The 25,237-nt window shown below is 40.6% G+C and overlaps 1 non-coding gene and 1 pseudogene across 2 annotated transcripts in view; one reads left to right on the forward strand and one right to left on the reverse strand.

Moving 5' to 3' along the window:
• Positions 1 to 743: 743 nt before the first annotated feature.
• LOC144580054 (DNA mismatch repair protein Mlh3-like) overlaps positions 744 to 25,237 on the reverse strand; it is a 52,588-nt pseudogene continuing 28,094 nt past the window's right edge. Inside the window, exons 3-7 of the transcript XR_013528930.1 lie at positions 21,248 to 21,319; positions 19,906 to 20,017; positions 18,402 to 18,550; positions 10,749 to 10,772; positions 744 to 10,650 (exon numbers count right to left, since the gene is read on the reverse strand). The product of XR_013528930.1 is annotated as a DNA mismatch repair protein Mlh3-like (transcript). The remainder of the gene's footprint in view (positions 10,651 to 10,748; positions 10,773 to 18,401; positions 18,551 to 19,905; positions 20,018 to 21,247; positions 21,320 to 25,237) is intronic.
• Positions 8,862 to 8,969, forward strand: LOC118149003 (U6 spliceosomal RNA). Its single transcript, XR_004736179.1, has one exon. It is a non-coding gene; the product is annotated as a U6 spliceosomal RNA (small nuclear RNA).

Consider the following 25,237-nt stretch of genomic DNA (forward strand, 5'->3'; position numbering starts at 1 on the left):
TAATCCCAGCTACTCAGGAGGTTGAGGCAGGAGAATTGCTTGAATGCAGGGTGGGAAAAAGAGAGGAGGGGTGGGCAGAGTTTGCAGTGAGCTAAGATCACACCACTGCACTCCAGCCTGGGCAACAAAGACTCTGTCTCAAAAAAAAAACCCTCACAGTATTTTCACCATCTTACTAGTTTGAAATATGAACATCAGTCTCTAAGTTTTCAAAGAAAACAAAACAAAACAAAACAAAAACCAGGAACAGGACTTTAAATTCTCTCTGTTCTATCCTTGTCCTTCTATCTCTCAATCTATTTATTTATTTAAGTAGATATGGGGTTTTGCCACGTTGGCCAGGCTGGTCTTGAACTCCTAACCTCAGGTGATCCTCCCACCTCAGCCTCCTGTAAAGTGCTAGCATTACAGGCATAAGCCACTGTGCCTGACCCCTTTTCTTTCTTTTAATCAATAGTTTTTAATCCCTAAAGTAACTAGAGGCCTGCTGAAAGGCCTCAGGGAATGTTTTCACTGAAAGTAGAGAAACTCTTTAAGCCTGAGATGTAGCATGTGAAGCAGCAGCACAGGGAAGTGAAGAAGACTGAAGGGAAAAGAGGGGAGCAATGGAGACACCCTGGGGGCAGCCTGGGAAGGCAGACTATCCCTTCGACTTGAGCATCAGCTGAATTAGATACACGCAAATGTGAAGCTTGAAAAAAAACTGTATGAAAACAAAAATCACAACCTTTAAACAACAAGCAACCGATCAGTCATTAAATTTTATCATTAAATAAGCAGCAAAAGGTACACATGATATGGCAACCTTCTGTGTCCACGGATGCAAATGAATGAGCTGTCTTTAGGCTTGAATTCCACGGCTACTCAACTAGAGGAATCATCGGCTCAAGAAAGACTGATACAAAGAACCCAGCAGTCTAAGCTGCTCAGGGACACTGGGCTGATTCAGTCAGGGCTGTACTGGTACCTGTTGCTGCTGCTCTCTGCTGAGAGGCATACAGTGAACATCCCTTTGTTCCTTTTAGACCAGTGATTCTGTTCTCATGATGGCTCACAGGGAGCCATGGATTGCTGCAAGCTCTGCCTTGTATCATACTCTGCTTTTTCAAAGAGAAGCCAGGCCTGGACCATTTTGCTAAATTTAGTGAGATTAGGTTTAATCTATGGGAAGAAATAATTTCAATTAGCAGTATGAAAATCTAGGCAGCTCACAAATATTTTCAAAGTATGATGTTATAATCCATTTAGATTTCTAACTTCTAGATTCAATAGAGATTATAGATTTTTTAAGGATCAATGGCAGCTCTTCAGCAATGGGGACAAAACTTTCCTCATATTTTTGTGAAACAAAGAGGTTTTAATGAAGTAAAATCAACTAGTTGAGTCAGAAAACATTAGTACCTGAAATCTTCATGCAAGAAAAGATTTTATATTCCTTCGCAGGGAAAGGTTAGCAAAAGAAAAGCTTTTGGAAAGCAGCAACAGGGGCATTCCTGTTATGCTCTCCATGTTCCCTTCATTGAAGACTGTAACAAGAACAGAAGTTCTTAATTAAAGCCACTCTGTGCCTTTACTGCATTATCCCCATTGTAGATTGCAGGTTGCTGGGTAATCAGGGCAAAAGCATAATGTAGAGATCCCCAGGCTTTGGTCCCTGCCTGATAATCCTCAAACCATAACTTGAGATCCATGGGGATGGCCAGCTACAGTCACAGATTACCACTTCCAGATGTTGAGGCTATATCATGTCAACAGTGAATTTGCTGTGCTTCTACCAACTTTCAGTAGCTTCAGGGAGAACTGCATCTTATCAAACCTAGAGCCAGCAGGCCACAGGTATTCAGGATATGTAAGTCTGTACATTTGTTAAGTTTTAAAATACAAAGCCATTATGTGAATGACCTAACAGTTCAGTCTAAGTGTCATTTGGATTTGAGCTGGAAGATGAAAATAGGTGAGGCTTTATGTGAAACTTCCAATGCAGATTTTGCAAAACTCCCCTATTTTGGAAAGGATTAAGACAGATTACAGCTGGATAGTAAAAGCCAGAAAAGAAAGTGAAGATAAACTTTGCTCCCTTCTGCTCCTATTAGTCATTAATGTACGTGTTTTTCCTGCTCCAAGTGGTCTATGTCAGCTAATGGCAACATAGAAGGTCTCCCATGAGCACACTGGAATCACAGCTGGCACAAGGACACAGCTTCAATAAGGCAGCAACTCTCCTCTAAGCTCAGGCCATCATTAAACTTAACGGCCCCTAAATGAAAGAGAAAGACAAGAATGTTATAGTGTATATGGTGGGAAACCAGTTCTGACCTTGGGTCAATGTCAAATATCTGGAAAAAGTAACATGTTTCTTAGGTTTCTTTAATGAGGCTTTAATTCTGCTTAAAATTGATGCTTATGACCATGGATGAAACTCAGGCTTCAGAACTGAGCTTCCATCTCTCAGCTTTTTCTTATGGAGTATTTGTCTTTCTAATCTCTGTGGGAGGCATTCCTTAACTTGTTAGGATCTTGCTTTCAGGGTTTTGCTCCAAGGGGCAAAAAAAGTATTTTTGCCTACTCCTTATATGTTTGTGAAGTGAGATTATCTTTTTCCATGGATCATCCAATAGCAATCTCTGATTATTTCCTTACAATGTTCACTTTATTTGCTTCTTTTTTCTAATTTCCACAATAATCTTCCTAAACTCATATTGTTATAACCTGCCTTTATGCATAATTTAACCCAGTCAACAAATGTTTATTAAGTATAAACTTTGTATTGGGAGCTTTGCCAGGCAGTTAATGAGACAGATAATTTCCACCCTCATGGCACTTATGATCTAATAGCTCTAATGGGGAGACAAACATGAAGCAGATAATTACACAATAATTTAAATGATAAATGTAACTACTATAAAATATGGGATATAAATATATAATAGGAAGACCAAACCTAGTTTAGGACCTCAAGGAAGGCTTTCCTGGCAAAATGGCATTTAAGCTGAGGCCTTAGGTTAGGAAAGACATGGCTAATTGAAAGAGAGAAAAGTGTTTCACATAGAGGAAAATCTCAGTGCAGAAGCCCCGAGGCTGACAGATGTTTAGCCTACAGGAAGTGTAAGACCAAAAGCAGGCCAGGATGTAAAGAACAAAGTGGAGAGTGCTGTGACAGGATGCTGGTGAGGCAGGCAGGGGATAAACCATGAAAACCCTTGTGGGCCACAGCAAAAAATTACATTTCTACCCCAAGAGCAATGGGTCATCACTGACACAATTTAGTTAGAAGAACAACATGCTTGGAGGGATATTTCAAAAACATTCCTCTGGGTGCGGAGAGAAGAGTGGCTTGAAAGGGAGTCAAGAGTGGATGTGAGGAAACAAGTAAGAGGACTCAACAGTGGCAAGAATGAGGGAGGAGACAGGCTGAATCAGATGCATTTAAGATACATTTTGAAAGTGGCAATGATGAAATTTGGTGATGGAAAAGTATTAGTCTGTTCTCAGCCTGCTATGAAGAAATGCCCAAGACCGGGTAATTTGTAACAGAAATAACTGTTTATTTTTTTATTTCTATTTTTTTAAATAAGAAAACTTTATTTTCAGAGGACATAACAGAATACATAAAACACTCCCAAATTATAAAACTTTTTCATTATTATTTCATGTTAGACAAAAAACAAGTCATTTTACCTTAATTTATTTTATCAGTTTTTTTTTATCAACAGACAGGGTGGTTACTCTGTCATGCAGGCTGGAATGCAGACACATGATCATTGTTCACTGCAGCCTTGAACTCTTGGGGCACGAGAGATTCTCCAACTTTGGTTCCCAAGAATCTGGCACTACAGGAGTACATCACCACCTATGGATAATTCTTTTTATTTTTTTGTACAGATGGGGTCTCACCAGCCCAGGCTGGTCTCAAACTCATGTCCTCAAGCTATCCTTCCCCTGTCAGCCTACCAAAGTGCTAGGATTACAGGGGTGAGCTACCATGGTTCATTCAATTTTTTGATTCCTAAAAGGGAAAATCTCCAGTAAAATATGTTAAAATCAATGGGTGCCAATACCATAACTGTTCAAACTCCCTTATGACTAACTAGGCACAAAACTTGATCTTTTTAATGATTGCCCCCTGAAGTTCACAAACATCTTAGGGAAAAAAGGATAAACAACTTTGTCAACAAAGAGACTATTATTTCGCTACTGCTGGGAGATCCATCGTGGGCTTAAAGGAATCCAATGGATACTGCCGTTACGTGTAGGAGTGTTTATCCTCCACCCCTTCCACCCTACCTTCCCCAAGAAAAAAAACCCAATGGGGCCATGGAAAGGGAAGGGTTCTTCCAAAAGAGAACACCAGACTTTTTTCCTCCTCTGTCCCAGTCCTTATAGAGTCAGATAGCTTAAGAACTGCAGGGGATGGGGAGCAGAAGTGTGATGTATTACAGAGGAAAGGGTCAAAGACTAGCAGTGGGCATTATATATGAAGCCCTCTATCAAACCATCTGAGGGTATAATGGCTTCTCTTCATTCACAAAGGGAAATGCTTCAGAGTACTACACTCCTGCACTCTTGATAATTTAGCAGAAAACCATGGAAATCAAAAAATAACACACACATAAGACTGTGTGGCTGGCTCAATAGTTATTCTGGACTGAGTCCTAAGAAGAGCAAACCTTTAATGTTACTAATTAACCTGGGGAGTGGGGAGCTGTGAGGATCAAATGAGATAAAACACTGTGAACGCTACAGAATTCCATAATACATAAATCTATGATTTTATTAGATCATGACTTTCAGCCAAATTCCTTTTCTTAATTGTAAAAATACTGTTTTTTTCATGGTGAGTGTTTAAAAGCTGTGCTTGAAAATCACAATTTATCAGATGAGCTGATCCTTATTAAGGTCCTTCTCTTTACGTAAAAATTAGATGTAAAGAGTGTTTTTACATCTAATTTTTGTTTTTATATAAATCAGTGTTTCTAAGGTTTTTATCTTTTTTCCTTTTCAGAGACGGGGTCTCACCATGTTGCCCAGGCTGGTCTCAAACTCCTGGACTCAGGCGATCCTCCTGCCTTGGCCTCCCAAAGTGCTGGGATTACAGGCATGAGTTATAGTGCCTGGATGGAAGTCAATGTTTCAAAGAGGCTTTTAAGAAACAAGTATGATGAAACCTTTTAAAATAAAGAGAATATTACTGGAGGCTCCAAGAAGGTATTTAACAACTTTTTTCTGTAGTTTTCCAAGGAGGAAATTAGAAGGAAAGCAGTCATTTAATTTAATCATTACAACTTAAGTTTGTCTAGTTTTCTTTACCTGAATTCATCTTTCTACTCCAAAACTTTTAAAAGCACTATAAAGTTAATCAACAAGTACGACTTTCCAGGGATACATAAATTTCACTTGTTAGTAGCCTTCTCTCTCTACTATGTACCAGGAAGAAGATTTAAAAACAAATTTTTCTCTACAGTGTGTCCGCAACCTCCATACCCTCTTCTGCACTGCTTTAAGGTTAAGAAAAACACCTTGTTTAAAGCAGAAATTTGTCCAAGCAGAAAAAAAGGCATGCCAAATTTTCTCAGTTATCTATCACACCTACTCTAGTTTGGAATAGTACACTCAGACCCACTGGGTAGCTCTAATTCTAGGCAAAGATACCAGCTGGAGAAACAACTGCCTGATCTCAGTTTTCCTGTAATAACAAACATTTGAAAACTAAAAAGTGATAGTATTTGAAAAATTAGGTTTCCTACTTTTAATCACTTGAATGGATAAATCACAAATTTGTAATTTGATCATAAGTGATTCTTCTGTTTTGATTATGTGGTTTAAGTACACAATCAAAATTATAAGAACTGGGTCTAAAATAAGAATAAAGAAGGCACATGCAACATGTTAAGTGTTCTCTTATGAATGTAGCATGTTAGGTTCTATGTTTTGGAATCATACTCAGATTTGTGAGGTTCCTGGATAAGTGATTTCCCTATCCTTTCATAGACTATGTTCATTTACTCTATTTATTTTTATTAGTAGTAGTAATGAATAGCAATTTTACATTTTTTACTCTAGGGAAAATTTGAAATTTTTAATAGAATTGTTTGAGAAAATTCTGATTAAAAAAAGATGACATAACAGTATTTCTATCAGAAAATTAGTTTCCTAGTTAAAACAAGCTACAGGAAATTATCTTGAAATAGAAACACTCCCAGATTAAGAAATTTACACATTTACATGCTATTCCCTAGACCAATTAAGGCTGTATACTATTTTTCTTTATATAGGATATCATCATACAGTTCTTTCTATAAAACTGATTAATGAATAAGTCTTGACACATAATTTATAAAAATAAGTATATCTGATTTACAAACCTAAATACATTATCAATCACCAAAACTTCACAAATGACTGTAGTTCTACCTTCTCACAGTACAGATGAAGAAACTGAGGCCTAGAGAAATTAAGTGACAAAAATCATCCAGGTTCTAAATGGAACCAAAAACAAAATCTAAGACCTTATATGGCCAAGTTGATGCACCCTTTCTATTAAACCTATTCTAGCTTTTTTGTTTCTGTTTCCAAGTTTCTTTAGATTGAGTATGTTTTGCTTTATTTTCATGCCCATTTAACAAATGAAAAGGAAAGAACAAGTTAAGCACAAGGTTTCAAGATTTTCATGTTAATTAGTCTCAAACACTGTGTAAGTTTTGTTTATCAACACAACATTTTTCAGGTAACGTTTCTGCTTATTAATGTGCCGGGAAAAGCAAAACTATCTGTGGACACTTGTCATATGCTTACTGCAAGTGTGCTATTGTACTCATAACATCCACTGGAGGGAAGCAAACACTAGATTTTGAGCCTTACCTTCATTGGTGTTCCCTTCCTTGCTAAAACTCTTCAATTTGCTGCTGTTGCCAAGGAGCTAAACTGTAAGAATCTTCTGCAGTTCTACCTTCCAAAGGATTTGTCCGCAGCTGCTCTGTAAGCCACAACTGAGTCCTTACAGAAGGCTGAATGGGAATTCCACCTACTGATTGTTGACCAAGCATTAACTATTTTGGAGGTTCAAAGGCCTCTGAACTTGTCATAATGAGTTTGCTTTCAGGTAAGGCACTATATGTCATGTCTACAGTCTGTCCCCTCAGAGTAGAGGAAGAGGCTCTGAAGTTTTCCTTGCTACAACTCTCAAATTTATATTTGCAGTCTAAAGTTGATGACCTTTTTAAATTTATATCCTTGTCTAACTTGAGCATCTCTATACTATCATGTAAACAGCTAGGCCTGACTGTCCTCAGTTGTGATATTAAAGCCTTACCCCTCCCTGTCTTTTCCAAACCATTCCTTGATTCTTGTCTGTGAAATGTGCTACCCTGGCCACAGTTATCCAGGGCAGTGAGTTCAGAAAAGATGACCATTTCTGAAGTGGCCAGAAGTCCTTCATGTCTAGTTAAAGTCATGCTCTCCCTACTGTGCTTTCCTAATTTTTGCATAAGGCTTGTACTCCATTTTGAGCCATCTGGTATCAATGATTTCCTAAGTTTGGAAATTGAAGCTCTGGAATTAGATGGCATCACATGGGCAGTAGGAAGAGTAACCAGTGATTGACTAGGCCTAAAAGATAATGTGCCACTTGAAGTTGAAAGATCTTTCACACTATCAGAACAGGAAGTTCCAATGCCAGTGTCTCCACTGTCAGAAGCTACACTGTGTCTCCTGATATGGTTACTTCGATGGTTAAATGGAACAGTTGTGGCCTGCCACAATGATGAATTACCAGGGAGCCATGCTGAATAATCTGGGCCGGCAGGGAAGCTGAGGGCTTGGCCGGGGCTGTCTCAGCCACAGGCCTCCAGGGCCAGGAAGTACCCCCACATCGTGGGTCAGAGGGCCGGGGATGCCTGACTCCTCACATCCGTCCTCCTGCTTCAGCAGCAGAAACTTGCACGGAGCATGGGCCTCAGTGGCACGAACTGGAGGAAAGGTGGGTGGCTGCTTAATGCTGCTCAGTGATGGGCAGGGAGCATAGGGGCCAGATTTGCCACAGTAATGGCGGCTGCCATGGCCAAGCTGGCTGGGCTCAGTCCCCTGGGAATCGGTGACTCCATGGCGACGGCTGCTAGATCCCAGCTCAGAAAGACCGTTTAAATGACTCATAGTTCCACATGGCTGAGGAGGCCTCAGAAAACTTGCAGTCATGGCAGAAGGCAAAGGAGAAGCAGTCACCTTCCTCACAGAGCGGCATGTGCCAGACACTTATAAAACCATCAGCTCTCATGAGACTCACTCACTATCATGAGAACAGCATGGGGAAAACTGCCCCCATGATCCAGTCACCTCCACCTAGTGCCACCCTTGACACATGAGGATTATGAGAATTATAATTCAAAATGAGATTTTTGGTGGAAACAGAGTCAAGCTATGTTCGAGTATATTGTAAGGAGTAATGATAGGATGAAGGGGAAAGGACTTCAGGATTTTTGCAGGAGACAGACTAATAATGGAGTGTGGTTATAAAGCTGGGAAAGACAGGAAGTGAAGCGAGAAGAAGGCTGATGGAGAAGGATAAAATGGGGAGGTGATCATTGGGTTGAAGACCCCATTGTGCTGACCACAATGATAGTTGCAGGAGATTCTGTAACTGTCACAATGCCTGAAGTATATTCCTCTAATACCATTTTTTTGATTCTTTTATTGGTTCATTCACTCATTTGTGAGACAAAGTCTCACTGTGTTGCCCTAGCTGGTCTCAAACTCCTAGACCCTCCTGCCTCAGCCTCCTGAATAGCTGGGATTATAGGTGTGTACCACACACCCAAATCCCCATTTTCTATATTGTATCATGTTACCCTGCTCAAGAATCCTCAATGGTGTTTGCTTTGGCAGCACATATAATAGAATTGGAATGATACAGAGAAGAATTAGTATGGTTTCTGAACAAGGATGACATGCAAATTCCTGAAGCATTTCATCTTTTTATAAAAACCCTAGAAGAAAACCTCAGAAATACCATTCTGGACATAGGTCTTGGCAAAGATTTCATGAGAAAGACTGTAAAAGCAATTGCAACAAAAACGAAAATTGACAACTGAGAATTAAAGTAAAGAGCTTCTCCACAGCAAAATAAACTATCAACAGCATAAAGGGACAACTTATAGAATAGGAGAAAATATTTGCAAACTGCATCCAACAGAAGTCTAATATCCAGAATCTATAAGAACTTAAATAAGTCAACAAGCAAAAACCAAAAAACCCTATTTAAAAAAATAGGCAAAGGACATAAACACACACTTCTCAAAAGAAGACATACACATGGCCAACAAGCCTATGAAAAATTCTCAACATCACTAATCATCAGAGAAATGCAAATCAAAATCAGAGCAAGATACCATCTCATACCAGTTAGAATGGCTACTGTTAAAAAGTAAAAAAATAACAGATACTGGTGAGGCTGCAGAGAAAATGGAACACTTATATACTGTTGGTGAGAAATATAAATCAGTTCAGTCACTGTGGAAACAGTTTAGAGATTTCTTAAAGAGCTTAAAACAAACTGTCATTCAACCCAGCAATCCCATTACTGGGAATATGCCCAAAGAAATAGAAATCATTCTATCATAAAGACATGTGTATGTGTTATACTCACTGCAGAAGTATTTACAATAGTAAAGACATAGAATCAACCGAAATGCCCATCAATGGAGGACTGGATAAAGAAAATGTGGTACATATACAACATGTAGTACTATATAGCCATAAAAAAGAATGAGATTATGTCCTTTGCAAAAACATAGACAGAGCTGGAGGCCATGATCCTAAGTGAATAAGAAAACCAAATACTCTATGTTCTTACTTACAAGTGGAAGCTAAACACTGAGTACATATTGGACACAAAGAACAGATATTAGACATCTGGCCTACTTGAGGGCGGAGGATGGGAGGAGGATAAGGATGGAAAAACTACCAATTGGGTACTATGCTCATTACCTGAATAACAAAATAATCTGTACAACGAACTCCTTCGACATGCAATTCACCCACGCAACAAAGTGCATGTGTACCCCCGAACCTAAAATAAAAGTTGGAAAGAACAACAACAACAAAAAAGAACGCTTGCTAATTCTAATGCCTTCTGTATCAAATCCAAAAGTTTTGCTGTGACCTTTTTGGCTTCTGTTCTTTCTTACCTGCCTAGTTTCTTGATACTCTTTGCTGCTTCTCATATAAACAACTCGTTGCTGTTCTGCATCTCTGCACAGGCTGGTTCCTCCCCCTGCAGTGAATTCCCCCTTCCATGATGTGAATCCATGTTCCTCAGCTCATTCAAAACTCAACTCAAAATGCATCTTCTTTAGAAGTAATTCCTCCATTTATATAGGTCAGGAAACATTATAGTAAAATTTGTGTGCTGGGATTTTGTTTTTGTAAAAGTGATTTTTAAATGTATATTCAGTTTCTTGATCTAAACTGTATTCTCAGTCAAGTGGGAAATGTGCCTTCTGCTTCTTTTGTAATCCCGGCACCCCTGCCAGGGCTCTGCATGTAGAGGTGCTCGATCACTGCTATATTAAAGGGCTTACCATGGCAGGCCTGGGATGCCAACACCTTCTGGACAGTCAGTGGCAGTATCTCTTGGATGCCTCCTGTGGTCTGGAGTAGCTAACACATAAACACATTAATAGGAAAAAGAAATGGGGCAATGAAGCCTTTTATGTGTGGCACTTCTGCGTGAAACCTCAAATAAGAGAAAAGCTTACCTCCACTTGTTCTCAGATAAATTCCTACAAAGCAAAAAAAAAAAAAAAAGGCTTTAATCTACTGTTAATGTTTTACTTCCCTTTGATAGTTTACAAAATATCTCAATTTCCTTCTTTACATCATGCCTCCTGAAGGAAAGAGTTCCAGCAATATAGCATTTGGGTACAAATTTATTTGTTGTAAGGCACTTTGAATATGAAAAAAACAAGCAACTGAATGGAACTCTTATTGAACTCTATAGAATACATTTAGCTACTGAGACTTCCTCCAGAGATAGCTTCTCAACTAATGAGGTTTTGTAGCTAGCGAGAGTAGCCCTGATGATTCAACCAATTCAAAGCATCAGGAAAGCTTTTCACTAAGAGGCTGTTTGTTTGTATAATCTTAGCCAGAACAAGTGTAATATTACATACAAACTGAGAATAAATACATGACAACCTTCAACACAACCACTGCTCAGTGTAACACTTGCTTAAATATCATAAACGTAAGTAAACAGTCACTTTAGTTCCCATGGGCTTTTTGGGGTCAATTCCCTTCAGGTCAGAAAGTTTATTTTCTGAGGCATTTTGTTGAGAAATTTCTCCCCCCTTGCATGTCTCAGTCCCTGAGGTAAACTTTTTAACAGTTATCTCCCTGTGGATATTAATATTTACAAAAGAACTTTAAAGAAATTTAAAGCAGACACTATTTCATGCTACCACTTTGTTTAACTTCTGGAGGTAAAAAGAAAAAACCTGTTGCACATTTAATGATTTCTTTATAAGAAAATATTTATTTACTCCGAAAATGGCTACATGTAAATCTGCCTCCTAAGATTACAGCATGCAATTTTCTTGTATCTTGGGCAGTTGGAAGGATGGTGGTGCCATTGACGGAGAAGAGACACAGATGAGGAAGAACAAACCTGTCTGGGGGTTCTATCATGAAGCTGTATTTGGACACAGTGAATGGGCCTTCAGGTGGAATGCCCAGTGGATAGGCAGACTTAAATGATCTAGTACTTGGCAAAGAAATCTGGGCTGTACCTATCTATCTTAGAGTTAACAGTATATATATTTTGATAGTATCAGAAGCTGGAGAAGGGCCTTAATGAAGCAAGATTGTCCAGGGAGAATATGGAGAGTGAAAAGGAACAGAGAAAAGGGTGGAGCCTGTGGAACATCAGCATCTAGGGTGCATATCTTTGGCAAAAGTCTGGAAAGCTACAAGTACATTTTCTTTTAAAATCAGACTCAGGAAATTCTCTTCCCTCTTTCATCTATACTCTCATCTGCCATGCCTATAAATGAGTACAGTTACCAAGAACTAGGTAGTAGATACTATATTATCTATAATTTTAAAACCACTTTTTCCCAAACAACCCTAAACAGAAAGATGTTCTCATAATACTCAATCCACTAATAAAGCTTAGTGTGGCTGGAGAGCAAACCTAACTGCTGCTCTGCTATTCTCTCTTGCACTTGTATATCTGGGATGGTAAAACATCCACTTGTAAGCCTAGTGAAGGGGAGATGGGACTCATCTCAATCCATTTTACATCATTTAATGCTGGATAATTTAATATTCTTATTTTATTTATTCATTATTTTTATTCTTTTGAGACAGTGTCTTGCTCTGTTCCCCAGGCTGGAATGCAATGGCACAATCTTGGCTCACTGCAACCTCCACCTCCTAGATTTAAGTCATTCTCCTGCCTCACACTCCTGAGTAGCTGGGATTACAGGCACCTGCTACCATGCCTAATTTTTATTTTTTAGTAGAGATGGAGTTTCACTGTGTTGGCCAGGCTGGTCTCAAACTCCTGACCTCAAGTGATCAGTCTGCCTCAGCCTCTCAAAGTCCTGAGATTACAGGCATAAGTCACCACTCCTGGCCTAATTTAATATTTTTAAAGCCTCATTCATGAGGCTGGAATATAGAGCTTTATAGAAAGATGTATTACTGATCTTTCAACTGCTAGGATTCAAGTAGCTACCGCCTCAAAACACCAAAACTGTTCCAGCTTCTTCCAGAATCACACAAAATCTTTCCTGATCAACCTCACATAGCATAATCAAGATTTTCTGAAACCAGAAGGTTCGTTTCCATTGGAAGTAAACTCCTTAACAGTAGTCTTCGAAATTCCTTCAGGAAAAGTTCTTATAATTTTCTGGTTGCATATTTAGGGATTGAATTACAATACAAGACTCTAACAGATCCTATCTTTTGGATTTAGGACAATTTGGAGCAGGAGTCTTAGAGAAAGTACATCTGCAGGGAGGAAAGAGCTTCGCTGGAAGCAGACCAAAGTCTGTCTGATCCAAAGGCGATTCTGGAAAGGGCAAAGCCAAGATGATCCAAGAGCCGACAGCTCTCTTCCTCTTGAATGTTTCACCCTTGGCCTGCAAATGTGCCTTTTTTGTCTTAAAGCAAACAAAAGCCCTTCCTCAGCCTTGAGTCCCACCACACTTCCCACACCTCTAACCTTTAGCTATCAACCCATCTTTTTCTTTGTGTAGCCAAAGTTCTAGAAAGAGCTGTCTACTTAGCTTTACTTCCTCCTGCTTCATGCACTCCTGACTCACTACACTCGATCTTCTGCCCCACCTCATCCCCAGGAAATGATTCTACAAGACAATCAATGTCCTCACAACAGCCAAGTCCAACGTTTCGGGCTCTAGTTCATAGCCATTATTGACAATTCCCTTCTTGTTTAAAATTTTTCTTGGTTTTGGCAATAGTACTTTTTGCTGGTTTTCCTCCTTCCTTGCCAACCAAATATTTTCAGCCATCCTTAGAATTTCCTCCTTTCAGCAGAGCTTTCCAGACCTTTGCCAAAGATATGCACCCTAGATGCTGATGTTCCACAGGCTCCACCCTTTTCTCTGTTCCTTTTCACTCTCCATATTCTCCCTGGACAATCTCGCTTCATCAAGGCCCTTCTCCAGCTTCTGATACTATCAAAATATATATGCTCTAAGATAGATAGGTACAGCCCAGATTTCTTTGCCAAGTACTAGATCATTTAAGTCTGCCTATCCACTGGGCATTCCACCTGAAGGCCCATTCACTGTGTTCAAACCCAGCTTCATGATGGAACCCCCAGACAGGTTTGTTCTTCCTCATCTGTGTCCCTTCTGTGTCAATGCCACCATCATCCTTGCAGCTGCCCAAGCTACAACCCTCAGAATCACTGTTCTCCTTTATTCCTTTCAGATTTAATTGCTCACAAAGTCCTCTAGCTTCTGCCTCCCAAATTCTGTCTCAAATATCCTCTCTACTTCCTCTGCTACTGACTCAGTCCAGTCCTCACCTTCTCTTACCTGAACCACTGAAATAACCCCTCAGCTACTCTCCCTGACTCAAAGCTTCCTGTATAATCTGTCCCCCAATTTATCCACTATATCTGTCTTCTAATTTCAGATATTACTATTTAAGATATTACTAAAGCACTTAAGACATCTACACAGGGTTGATGTGGATGTGCCTTTGCTCCAAATAAAGAAAGCTAGAGATAAAAAAGTAGAAACAATATTGAAAACAGTGGGACACCATGAAAAAGGAACAGGGAGATTTGGGGGGAAAAAAACTTCTGGAAATAAAAAATATAGTCATTGAAATTAAAATTTTAGTCACTGAAATAAAAAACTCAGTGGATAAGCTGAGCATATAGTTGAACAGAAGATGAAGAGATTCTTTAATTCACCAGAAGATAAGTAAGGAGATTTCCCAGAATGTATCACAGAGGGAGAGAGCAGTGGTAAATATGGAAGACAGCTGAAGAGGCATGGAGAGTAGAAAGATAAGGCCTAGTAGATATCTGGCAAAATTTCCAAGAGACAAAAGAGAGAATGGGGAAGAAACAATGTTTGAGTTGATAATGACTGCACACTTTCTAAACTGAAGAAGCATAGTGAATCTCCAGAAGGAAATGAAAATAAATCCATACAAAGATACATCATAGGGAAATTACAGAACTCCAAAGATAAAGTGAACATCTTAAAAGAAACCAGAGGGAAAAACAGATTATCTACAGAGTAATAACTGGATTGACAAAGGACTTCTTCAATAGCTAAAACAGAAAGTCAGGCTGGGTGCAGTGGCTCACACCTATAATCCCAGAACTTCGGGAGGCTGCAGCAGGCAGATCACCTAAGGTCAGGAGTCCAAGACCAGCCTGGCCAACATGGTGAAACCCTGTCTCTACTAAAGATAAAAAAGCTGCGTGTAGTGGTGAGCACCTATAATCCCAGCTACTCGGTAGGCTTAGAGACGAGAATCAGTTGAACCTGGGAGGCTGAAGCTGCAATGAGCCAAGGTCACCCCACAGCACTCTGGCTTGGACAACAGAGTGAGAGTCTATCTAAAAAAAAATGATAAATAGATAAATAAAATAGAAAGTCAAAAGTAGAAGAATATTTTCAAAATGCAGAAGGATAACTGGCAATGTGAAATTCTGTTTTTAGCTAGATAATCATGCATGTATGAAGGAAAAATTAAGATATTTTAAAAGATAGCTTATCTTTCATGGACTTTTTTTTTTGAGACAGTGTTTTACTCTTATCACCCAGGCTGGAGTGCAATGATGTGATCTCGGCTCATTGCAACCTCTGCCTTCTGGGTTCAAGCAATTCTTCTGCCTCAGCCTCCTGAGTAGCTGAGATTACAAGTGCGGCCACCATGCCCAGCTAATTTGGGTATTTTTGGTAGAGACAGGGTTTTACCATGTTGGCCAGGCTGATCATGAACTCCTGACCTGAGGTGATCCACCCGCCTTGGGCTCCCAAAGTTCTGGGAGCCACAGTGCCTGGCCCACGGACTCTTAATAAAATAGCTTCTGTTTATTTTTATTTTTTGTCTCAGGATTTGTTTGTGGATAAAATATTTTTTAAGAGATTTACTTAAGTTAGAAAACAATAAAACAGAATACAAAACAGAATAAATAGGATGCAAGAGGCAATGGTGAACAGACTCTGGTGAACACTTTGTTTAATCTCAATAAAGATTGACTATGAAATAATTGACAACCAGGGGATTAAAAACAAGATGGAATTAAAGTACTAGACAGCTACATGGAAGATGGGAGGAGGGTGATGCAAGATGAAGGGTTTGTAAGATTTTGGTATAGTTAGGAAGAGGATAGAGAAATGAATTACTTTTAAACTTTGATAAGTATGCATGCTAAAATTTAAGGCTAATCTCTAAAAGGATACAAATGGAGTATATAACTTCTAAACCAGTAGAGAGAAAAGAAGAGAAATAAAGAAAATTATAGTAGAAAACAGGCAAGGAGAGGATAAACGCAATAAAGGCAAAATACATATTTCTGTTAAAAAAAGAAACATAAAATAAGAAGTAATGGTCCCTTCTAACACCTCCAATGCCACATTTCAGCAGTAGTTTTTAAACCTTTACCCCAAAACATATATGTAAAGTAATCATATTTGGAATGCAATCTAAAATGTACCTTACTCTCCTGCTTAAAATTCTTCATTGGCTGCCTATAAGATGAAATGAAAAATGCTTAGCAGAATAAGATAAATTCCTTTATGATTTGACCCTCACAACCCATCTAGCTAACCCCCATCCAGTCAAAGATTCAAGTATAACTTCTGATTTCCCTAAATCTTTTTTTTTTTTTTTTTTGAGATGGAGTCTCACTCTGTCATTCAGGCTGGAGTGCAGTGGCACGATCTTGGATCACTACAGCCTCTGCCTCCAGAGGTTGTAGCAATTTTCATGCCTCAGCCTCCCAAGTAGCTGGGTTTACAGGCACACAACACCATGCCCAGCTAATTTTTTGTATTTTTAGTAGAGACGGGGGTCTCACCATGTTAGCAAGGCTGGTCTCGAGCTCCTGACCTCAAATGATCTGCCTGCCTCAGTCTCCCAAAATGCTGAGATTAAAGGCATGAACCACTGCACCTGGCCTGATTTCCTCAAGTCTTAACTACCAATAGCCTACCATTGACCAGAAACCTTACCAATAACATTAACAATTTATTAACACATATTTTTTGTGTTGTACATATTATACAGTGTGTTCTTACAATAAAGTAAGCTAGAGAAAAGAAAACGTTGGTCAGACATAGTGGCTCACACCTATAATCCCAGCATTTTAGGAGGCCAAGGCAGGTGGATAATTTGAGGTCAGGAGTTCAAGACTAGCTTGGCCAACATGGTGAGACCATGTATCTACTAAAAATACAAAAATTAGCCGGGCGTGGTGGTGTGCACCTGTAATCCCAGCTACTTGAGAGGCTGAGGCAGGAGAATCACTTGAACTGAGGAGGTGGAGGTTGCAGGGAGCCAAGATTGCATCACTGCACTCCAGCCTGGGCATCAAGGAAAAGGAAGGATGGAAGGAAGGAAGGAAGGAAGGAAGGAAGGAAGGAAGGAAGGAAGGAAGGAAAGAAGGAAGGAAGGAAGGAAGGAAAAGAAAAGAAAAGAAAGGAAAGAAAAAAGAAAGAAAGGAAAGAAGGAAGGAAGGAAGGAAATGTTAAAAAAATCATAAGGAAAAGAAAATATATTTATTGTTCATTAAGTAGAAATGAACCATCATAGGGCCAGGCATGGTGGCTCACACCTGTAATCCAAGCACTTTGGAGGCCAAGGCGGGCGGATCACCTGAGGTCGGGAGTTCAAGATCAGCCTGACCAACATGGCGAAACCCCATCTTAAAAAGAAAAAAAAAGGAATGAATCATCATAAATGTCTTTATCGTCATCATTTTCACATTGAATAGGCTAAGAAGGAGGAAGAGGAAGAGTTGGTCTTACTGTCTTAGGAGTGGCAGAGCTGGAAGAAAATCTGCATATAAGTGTACATGTGCAGTTAAGACCCAAGTTGTCCAAAGGTCAACTGTGGATCTTAATTTGAGCCATATCTGTTGATAGTTTAGGATCTGCTTCAAGTCTCTGATATGTGTTCCTTTGTCTAGAATGCCCTTCTCCTCTCTTCTGTGCTTGGCAGTTTCCCACTATTCTAAAAGACTTTTCTCACTGTGCGCAGTGGCTCATGCCTGTTATGCCAGGGCTTTGGGAAGCCAACACAGGGATTGCTTGAGATCAGGAGTTCAGCCCAGGCAACACAGCAAGACCCCATCTCTACAAAAAAAAAAATAAGGGAAAAATTAGCCAGTCATGGTGGCATGTGCCTGTATTCTGAGTTACTTGGGAGGCTGAGGTGGGAAGATTGCTTGTGCCCAGGAGATCAAGGCTACAGTGTTCTATGACTGCACCACTGCACTCTAGCTTGGGCAACACAGTGAGACCTGGTCTCTCAAAAGTAAAAACTTGTCTTAAGAAACAGCTTTTCTGTGAGTTTCATTGACTCCACCTCCCCAGGCATGGGAGTCATTCTATGTTTTTTGTAACACTTCTGAAAAACTACCTGGGTGCATTCTAGACTCTTAGTTTTCATTACCATAATTGTACTGGGAAGAAAGTAAAACACATACATCTACTAGCCAAAATTCACTGACTATAACTCTTTAAATGCCTTTCTTCCTTATTTTGAGCTAATTCATCTCTGAATTTCTAGCTCTGGGCACCCAGCAGGTAAATACCATGAATGCTTGTTGAAGAAAAGATAAATTCAGAGAATCTATAGAAAAAATACAAGGTTACTGTCACTGAGCAATTTCCTTAACACCTGCAGCTGTGCCTTACCTCCACCATATTCCTGGTCACAGTAGATCTTCCTCTCTGAAGTTCATTGTCTTCTCTTTCGACAAAACAGAGTGATACTTTTCCCACAAGGACCAGAGAATCACTAGTGTGATTCAAGTCCCAGATCTTCCAGATTTTTGTGGTAACACCTAAAGAGATAACCTCAAATGTAAAAAAAAGTGCTACTTCATTCACATTTCAGTACTGGTCCTAAATACTACTTGATAGTTTTTCAAAAGCTGCCACTGGGCTTAAAAATTGTATTGTTTTTCTCACACTTATGTGTGTTTGTTTGGGATTTTTTATTATCAAATTTCCTTTTTGGATTATAGTAACCTTTATTGTTTTTCTCTTTTACATCAAGGACCAATTTGTGTCTAAATCTTGTTTCTAAGTGTGTTTTCATCGAGGAACTGCTAACTTCTGACTGCCAGCACTCAAGAGAGCCTGGCACAAAGAAAAGGTCTGAGAGTGATTTGGATCAGCATTAAAGCAGGGAGGTAATTAGCAACCAAGGAACTGAGAAGTCCTGATTAATGGAATGTAAGTAAATAGATCTGCCTCTAATATAAATTATGTCACAGGGAAACAAGATTTACTGGCAGTATCATATTCCCAAACTTGAAATACATTGGAAGAAACTTCTCTTTTTCATTTTCAATAATTTGTGCTTCTCAGAAGAGGCAAAATGTCCTATCTTGTGACTCACTATATGATTTGCCCCTTCCTTGCATCTCAGTGTTTTGCTTTCTTCCCAGTATGATTATGATAATGTAAACTAAGAGTCTAGAATGCACCAAGGTAAAGCAGAATGGGAGCAATTACTGCAAAAACTTTGCTTTCACAAGGCATGGCATAAACACAGACTATTCCAAGAAATGGGAAGAGTGTTCTAAGCCAAATGCTGGAAAAAGTTATTAGGGAAACTCTATCCTATACTCACCAGCTGGGACACAGTGGAAAGAAGAGGCTGGGTGCAGTGGCTCATGCCTGTAATCCCAGCACTTTGGGAGGCCAAAGTGGGTGGACTGCTTGAGTCTAGGAGTTCGAGACCAGCCTGGGCAACATGGTGAAACACCATCTCTACCAAAAAAATTACAAAAATTAGCCCATCATGGTGGTGCCCACCTGTAGTTCCAGCTACTTGGGAGGCTGAAGTGGGAGGACTACTTGAGCCTGGAAGGTGGAGGTCGCACCGCTGCACTCCAGCCTGGACAACAGAGCAAGACCTTGTCTCAAATAATTAACTAATTAATTATTTTAATGGATAATCAGATGCAGAAAAAAACACATCTTAAAAAAGGAAAAAAAACCAGCCTGTGGAGTTAGATAACCAGCCTTTGAGCAGTTATTAAGCTCCACTACTTAATAACTGCTATGACCTTAGACAAATCTTGTTACCTCTCTTGGTCTCATCTGAAAAACAAAACAATAGTTATGCTTATTCCTCACAGAATTATGAGAGCTGATACCATCAACATCACATTCTTATAATGGTACGAACCATATGCATTTCCTTTTATCCTCTGTCACTGTTATCTCTGGTGGAGGAATTAGAGTAGAAGACAGTAATTTCTTCCAATCAGATCCCTGTGCCTGTTGCTTCTCATAGGAATCTATTGGCAGAAACATGAATGGGTTAAGAGTAGGAAGGGGAAGTCTTCTAGATTCAGATAAAAATACAGCACAGCCTTGATATAATCATTCTAGTGCATACCAGAATGTTTAATGTTCAGTTTTAGACTTTGGATTTCCATTTTTAAAGTCAAGCTAATACTCAGCCTATTAACCAATTTTGGTAGCATTCTCTGAAATAAGAAATATAAGACTTGCATCTTTCATTCAGATCAACAATGCAACGTTCCTGTAGTTAATAAATGTGATTTTGATGACAGAGGTGAATAATGTGGATTACCAGGGACATATGTTGGTTTACCACACAATCTCATGGCTCCAGAAGGCTTTCCTTTCCTTCAGCAGGGTCTCCCAGTCTCTGGAGAGAATTAGTATTATTCTCAAATGGTTCAGGGCCTGTAGAAGTACGTTTTTCTAACACTGTTTTTACTATATCTTTCCCAACTTTTAGGCCACCATTCTATAAGGAAAAGTGAAAATAATAGTAGTATCATTGGCTTTCTAGTCCATGAAGCACCTCCTGACATCCTTACCCAACTCTTTGACATTACTCACAGGCCACAGGAGTAAAGACTTTCCTGGTATTTTGCAACTTGGCAAACACAGTCTCATGATGAAAAAAATGGGTAGGAAAAAAAAATTAAAAAGCATATATTACTTTGGAAAGCTAGATTTAAAAGCCAGTGATGTTGGTTGTCTCTGGGGAAGAGAAGCAAGGAAGGATGGGGGAAGGGTAAAAAGGAGACTTTATTATTATTCCCTTTTGTGCCTTTCAGAATTGAATTTATTTGATTATACCATATATTTAAAAGCCTACTAAAATTAAAAATCAAAACTATACTGGGCCTTTTGAGCTGCCAGTGGTCTCTGCCTGAAGGGATATGGGAAGGCATGCCAAGATCACCGGACATATGGAGGGGCAGATCTTTGTGCTGGATGTCAGAGTAAGTAGCCTGTCCTTGGCACCTCTGGGTTGATCATAAATGTGTGGCAAATATGCCTCTGACCACATAAATAAGACCCACATTTTTAAATTAGTAAACTACTACATTCTTTCTGTTATAACACAGGCCAAACTAGAAGACTGTAGCTTAATTTTTGAACATACAGTACAAAGCGTGCTTCCTCACAACAGTCAGTTAGAAGAGCTTTTTGAGGTGTACTGATTCTGCTGGGAGTCTCAATTTCCTTCTACTTGCAAAGATCCTTACCATTGATAAGCTGTTTCAGGCATACACACTCATGAGCAGCATGCTGATCCACCAGCACAAGCAGGTTCCCACCTAGATGAGCAAGGATTGTGGACATTCAGATTCTCAGAGCAAGATGACAACATGACAACCATCATGTGTGTTGAGGAGAGAGAAGACTTAATTCAAACTATCTAACAACAGTATAAGAGAAAACATTTTGAGTTGTAACAATTGAACCTTTTATTTCCTAAAAAATGAAATTATGGGGAAAATAACAAACTTATCCTGTAAGTTTGCCTTTTATTTCCTAATTTTTTATTTTTTATTTCCTAAAACATGAAATTATGGGGAAAATGAAAGCAAACTTGGATCCCGGATCCAATTCTGAAAGGCACAAAAGAAAATATAATCAGGTCTCCTTTATGCCTTGCTCCACCCCTCCTAGTTTCCCTCCCCAGAGATAACCAGTATTACTAATTTTTATCTGATAAGTTTATTGTTTTCCCCATAATTTCATTTTTTAGAAAACAAAAGGTAAACTAAGAAACTCTTTAGCTCTTCACTATCTCATTTAGAAAACAAAGTTAGGCTGGGCATGGTGGCTCACGCCTGTAATTTTAGCACTTTGGGAGGCTGAGGCAGATGCCTCACCTGAGGTCAGGAGTTCAAGACCAGCCTGGCCAACATGGTGAAACCCAGTCTCTACTAAAAATACAAAAAATTAGCTGGGCGTGGTGGCACATGCCTGTAATCCTGGCTACTCAGGAGGCTGAGGCAGGAGAATCACTTGAACCTGAAAGGCAGAGGTTGCAGTGAGCTGACATTATGCCATTGCACTCCAGCCTGGGCGACAAAGCGAGACTCTTGTCTCAGGTTAAAAAAAAAAAACGAGAAAGAGAAAAGTAAAGTCAGAGTTGGGAGGCCAAGGCAGGTAGATCACGAGGTCAAGAGATCAAGACCATCCCAGCCAACATGGTAAAATCCCGTCTCTATTAAAAGTACAAAAATTAGCTGGGCATGGTGGCAGGCACCTGTAGTCCCAGCTACTCAGAAGGCTGAGGCAGAAGAATTGCTTGAACCTGGGTGGCGGAGGTTGCAGTGTGCCAAGATCGTGCCACTGCACTCCAGCCTGAACAGAGCGAGACTCCATCTCAAAAAAAAAAAAAGAAACAAAGTCAAAGTGGCATTTTCTCAAGTTTGAAGCTGGAATATATAATCCCTATGTTTAAATACTGATTTTGCTTTATTGATTCAACTTTAATATGATAAATATCATTAAACCACACATTGTTACAATCAGCTAACCTTGGTGTACAAGTTCCTTGGAAACCCATGAAGAATGCATCTCCAATGCACTTTAGATCAGAAGCCGGTGAATGTTTTCTGAAGGGCCAGATCATAAATATTTTAGGCTTCTTGGGCCACGTGATTTCTGTCATGACAACTCAACAATTTTTTTGAGACAAAGCAGCCATAGACAATATGTAAATATTGTAGCTGTGTTCCAATCAAACTTTATTTATTGACACTGAAATACTAATTTCATATAATCTTAACATTAAGAAATCTTCTTTTTCTTTTTTTCCAACCATTACAAAATGTAAAAACCATTCTCATCTCCCCAGCTGTACAGAAACAGGCAATGCCTGGATTCCCCTCAGGTGGTGTTTGTTCTGCCTTAGACCTGGGCTTCTCAAACATTCATAGGCACACATACCACCTGGGGATCTTATTAAAATGCAGATTCTGGCTGGGCTCTGTGGCTCATGCCTGTAATTCCAACACTTTGGGAGAATGAGGAGGGTAGATCACTTGAGGTCAGGAGTTCAAGATCAGCCTGTCCAACATGGTGCAACCCTGTCTCTACTAAAAATATAAAAATTAGCCAGGAGTGATGGTACATGCCTGTACTCCTAGCTACTTGGGAGGCTGAGGCAGAAAAATCCCTTGAATCCAGGAGGTGAAGATTGCAGTGAGTGGAGAATGTGCCACCATATTACCACCTGGGCAACAGAGAGAAGGGAAGGGGGTGAGGGGGAGGGGAGGGGGAGTGGGAGGAGAAGGGAAGTGGGAAGGGAGAGAAGAGAGGGGAAGGGGGAGAAGAGAGGGAAGGGGTGGGGAGAGAGGAGGGGAGAGGGAGGGGATAAAAGGGGATTGGGAAGGGGGAGGGGAGAGGAAAGGGGAGGGGACAGGAAAGGGCAGGGGGAGAGAAGGAGAGGGGGAGGGGAGAGAAGGGGAGTGGGGAGAGAAGGTGAGGAGGAGGGGAGAGAAAAGGGAGGGGTGAGAAGGGAAAAAGGAAGGGATGGGAAGGGGAGGGGTGGGGGAGGGGAGAGGGAGGGGAGGGAGAGAGAAAGGGAAGAGGAGGGGAGAGAGAAAAGGGGTGAGAGGAGGGGAGGAAGAAGGGATGGGAGGGGGAAAGGAGGGGGAGGGGATGAGCACCAGAGAGGGAAGGGGAGAGGAAGGAAGGGAGAGGGGATGGGAGGGGGAGAGGAGAGGGAGAGGAGGGGGAGAGAAGGTGAGGGGAGGAGAAGGGGAGAGGGGAGAAAGAGGGGAGAGAAGGGGAGAGGAGGGGAGGGGGGAAAAAGGGGGAAAGGGGAGGGAAGGAGGGGAGGAGGGAAGGGGAGGTGAGGGGAAATAGGAGGGGGGAGAGGACAGGAGAGGGAGGGGAAGGGAAGGGGGAGGGGAGATGAGAGGGAGGGGATGGGAGGGGAAGGGAAGAGAAAAGGGGAGGGGAGAAAAGGGGAGGGGGAGGGGAGAGAGAAGAGGAGGGGGAGAGAAGGGGAGGAGGAGGGGAGAGGGAAGGGGAGGGGTGAGAGGAGGGGAGGGGGAAGGATAGGAGGGAAAGGGGATAGGAGGGGGATAGAAGGTGGAGGGGAGGGGGAGGGAAGAGGGAGAGGGGAGAAAGAGGGGAGGGGAGGGGAGAGGAAAGGGGAGGGGGAAGGGAGAGAGAAGGGGAGGGGTGAGGGGGGAAGGAGAAGGGGAGAAGGGGGAGGGAAGGGGATGGGGAGAGTGAGAGGAGGGAAGGAGGAGGTGGAAGAGGAGGAGGAGGAAGAGGAGAGGACAGGAGAGGAGAGGAGACAAGAGGAGAGAGAAGAGAGAAAGAGAAAGAAAAAGAAATTTCAACAAATCCATTTTGCTTCTTTCAACAACTGCAGATTTTGTGGCTACATCCATCTTGAGCATCATTAGCAGAGATACTGACATCTCTAAAACAACAAAGAATTTTAGGTAATAAAACCTTTCAAAAAAATGTATTACTTTTCTAGAAATAGTAAAACTACAGGAATTTTATCTTTATGAATTCTATATTCATAATAATTCTGACAGAACTTTAGGTTAATTTGCCTTTGATCTAGCATGACATTTACTAAACAAGGTAAAAGGAATATTTTGAAATACATAGAGAAAATGCTCTGTAACTTTAAAAGTGCTTGCCTGAAGGTGCTACCAAGCTGGAACCAGCCCTCCACTGGTGCTCAGGGCTCAGTCACTCAGGCCTTTCAGGAACCTTATCCTATCAGGCATCCTTTGTAAATATGCTCAGGATTCTTCCATTAAAAAAAAAGTCCTGGCCAGGCGTGGTGGCTCACGCCTGTAATCCAAGCACTTTGGAGGCCAAGGCGGGTGGATCACCTGAGGTCAGAAGTTCAAGACCAGCCTGACCAACATGGTGAAACCCTGTCTTAAAAAAACATCCTCTCTCACCCTCACCTTCTTTAGTTCCTCTCTTCCATGTCACAGGCACATGTCTAGGTATCTCCTTGAAACCTCCATTAGCACCATCAACAAACACCCTGTCCTGTCTATCCTCTGAAAGAGCTCTCACTTGCTAAAATCCCTGGTTTCCAGAGTCACAAAATCAGATGATCCTCATCTTACTTAATGTTGTGGCAGCGTTTGGCATGATATCTTGACCTTCCAACACAATATTCTTCTGTTTCCTTTCTATTTCTTTCTTTCCAGCACTTTGGGAGGCCAAGGCAGGCAGATCACCTGAGGTTAGAAGTT

Source organism: Callithrix jacchus, chromosome 17, assembly GCF_049354715.1.
Source record: "Callithrix jacchus isolate 240 chromosome 17, calJac240_pri, whole genome shotgun sequence".
NCBI classification, from domain to species: domain Eukaryota; kingdom Metazoa; phylum Chordata; class Mammalia; order Primates; family Cebidae; genus Callithrix; species Callithrix jacchus.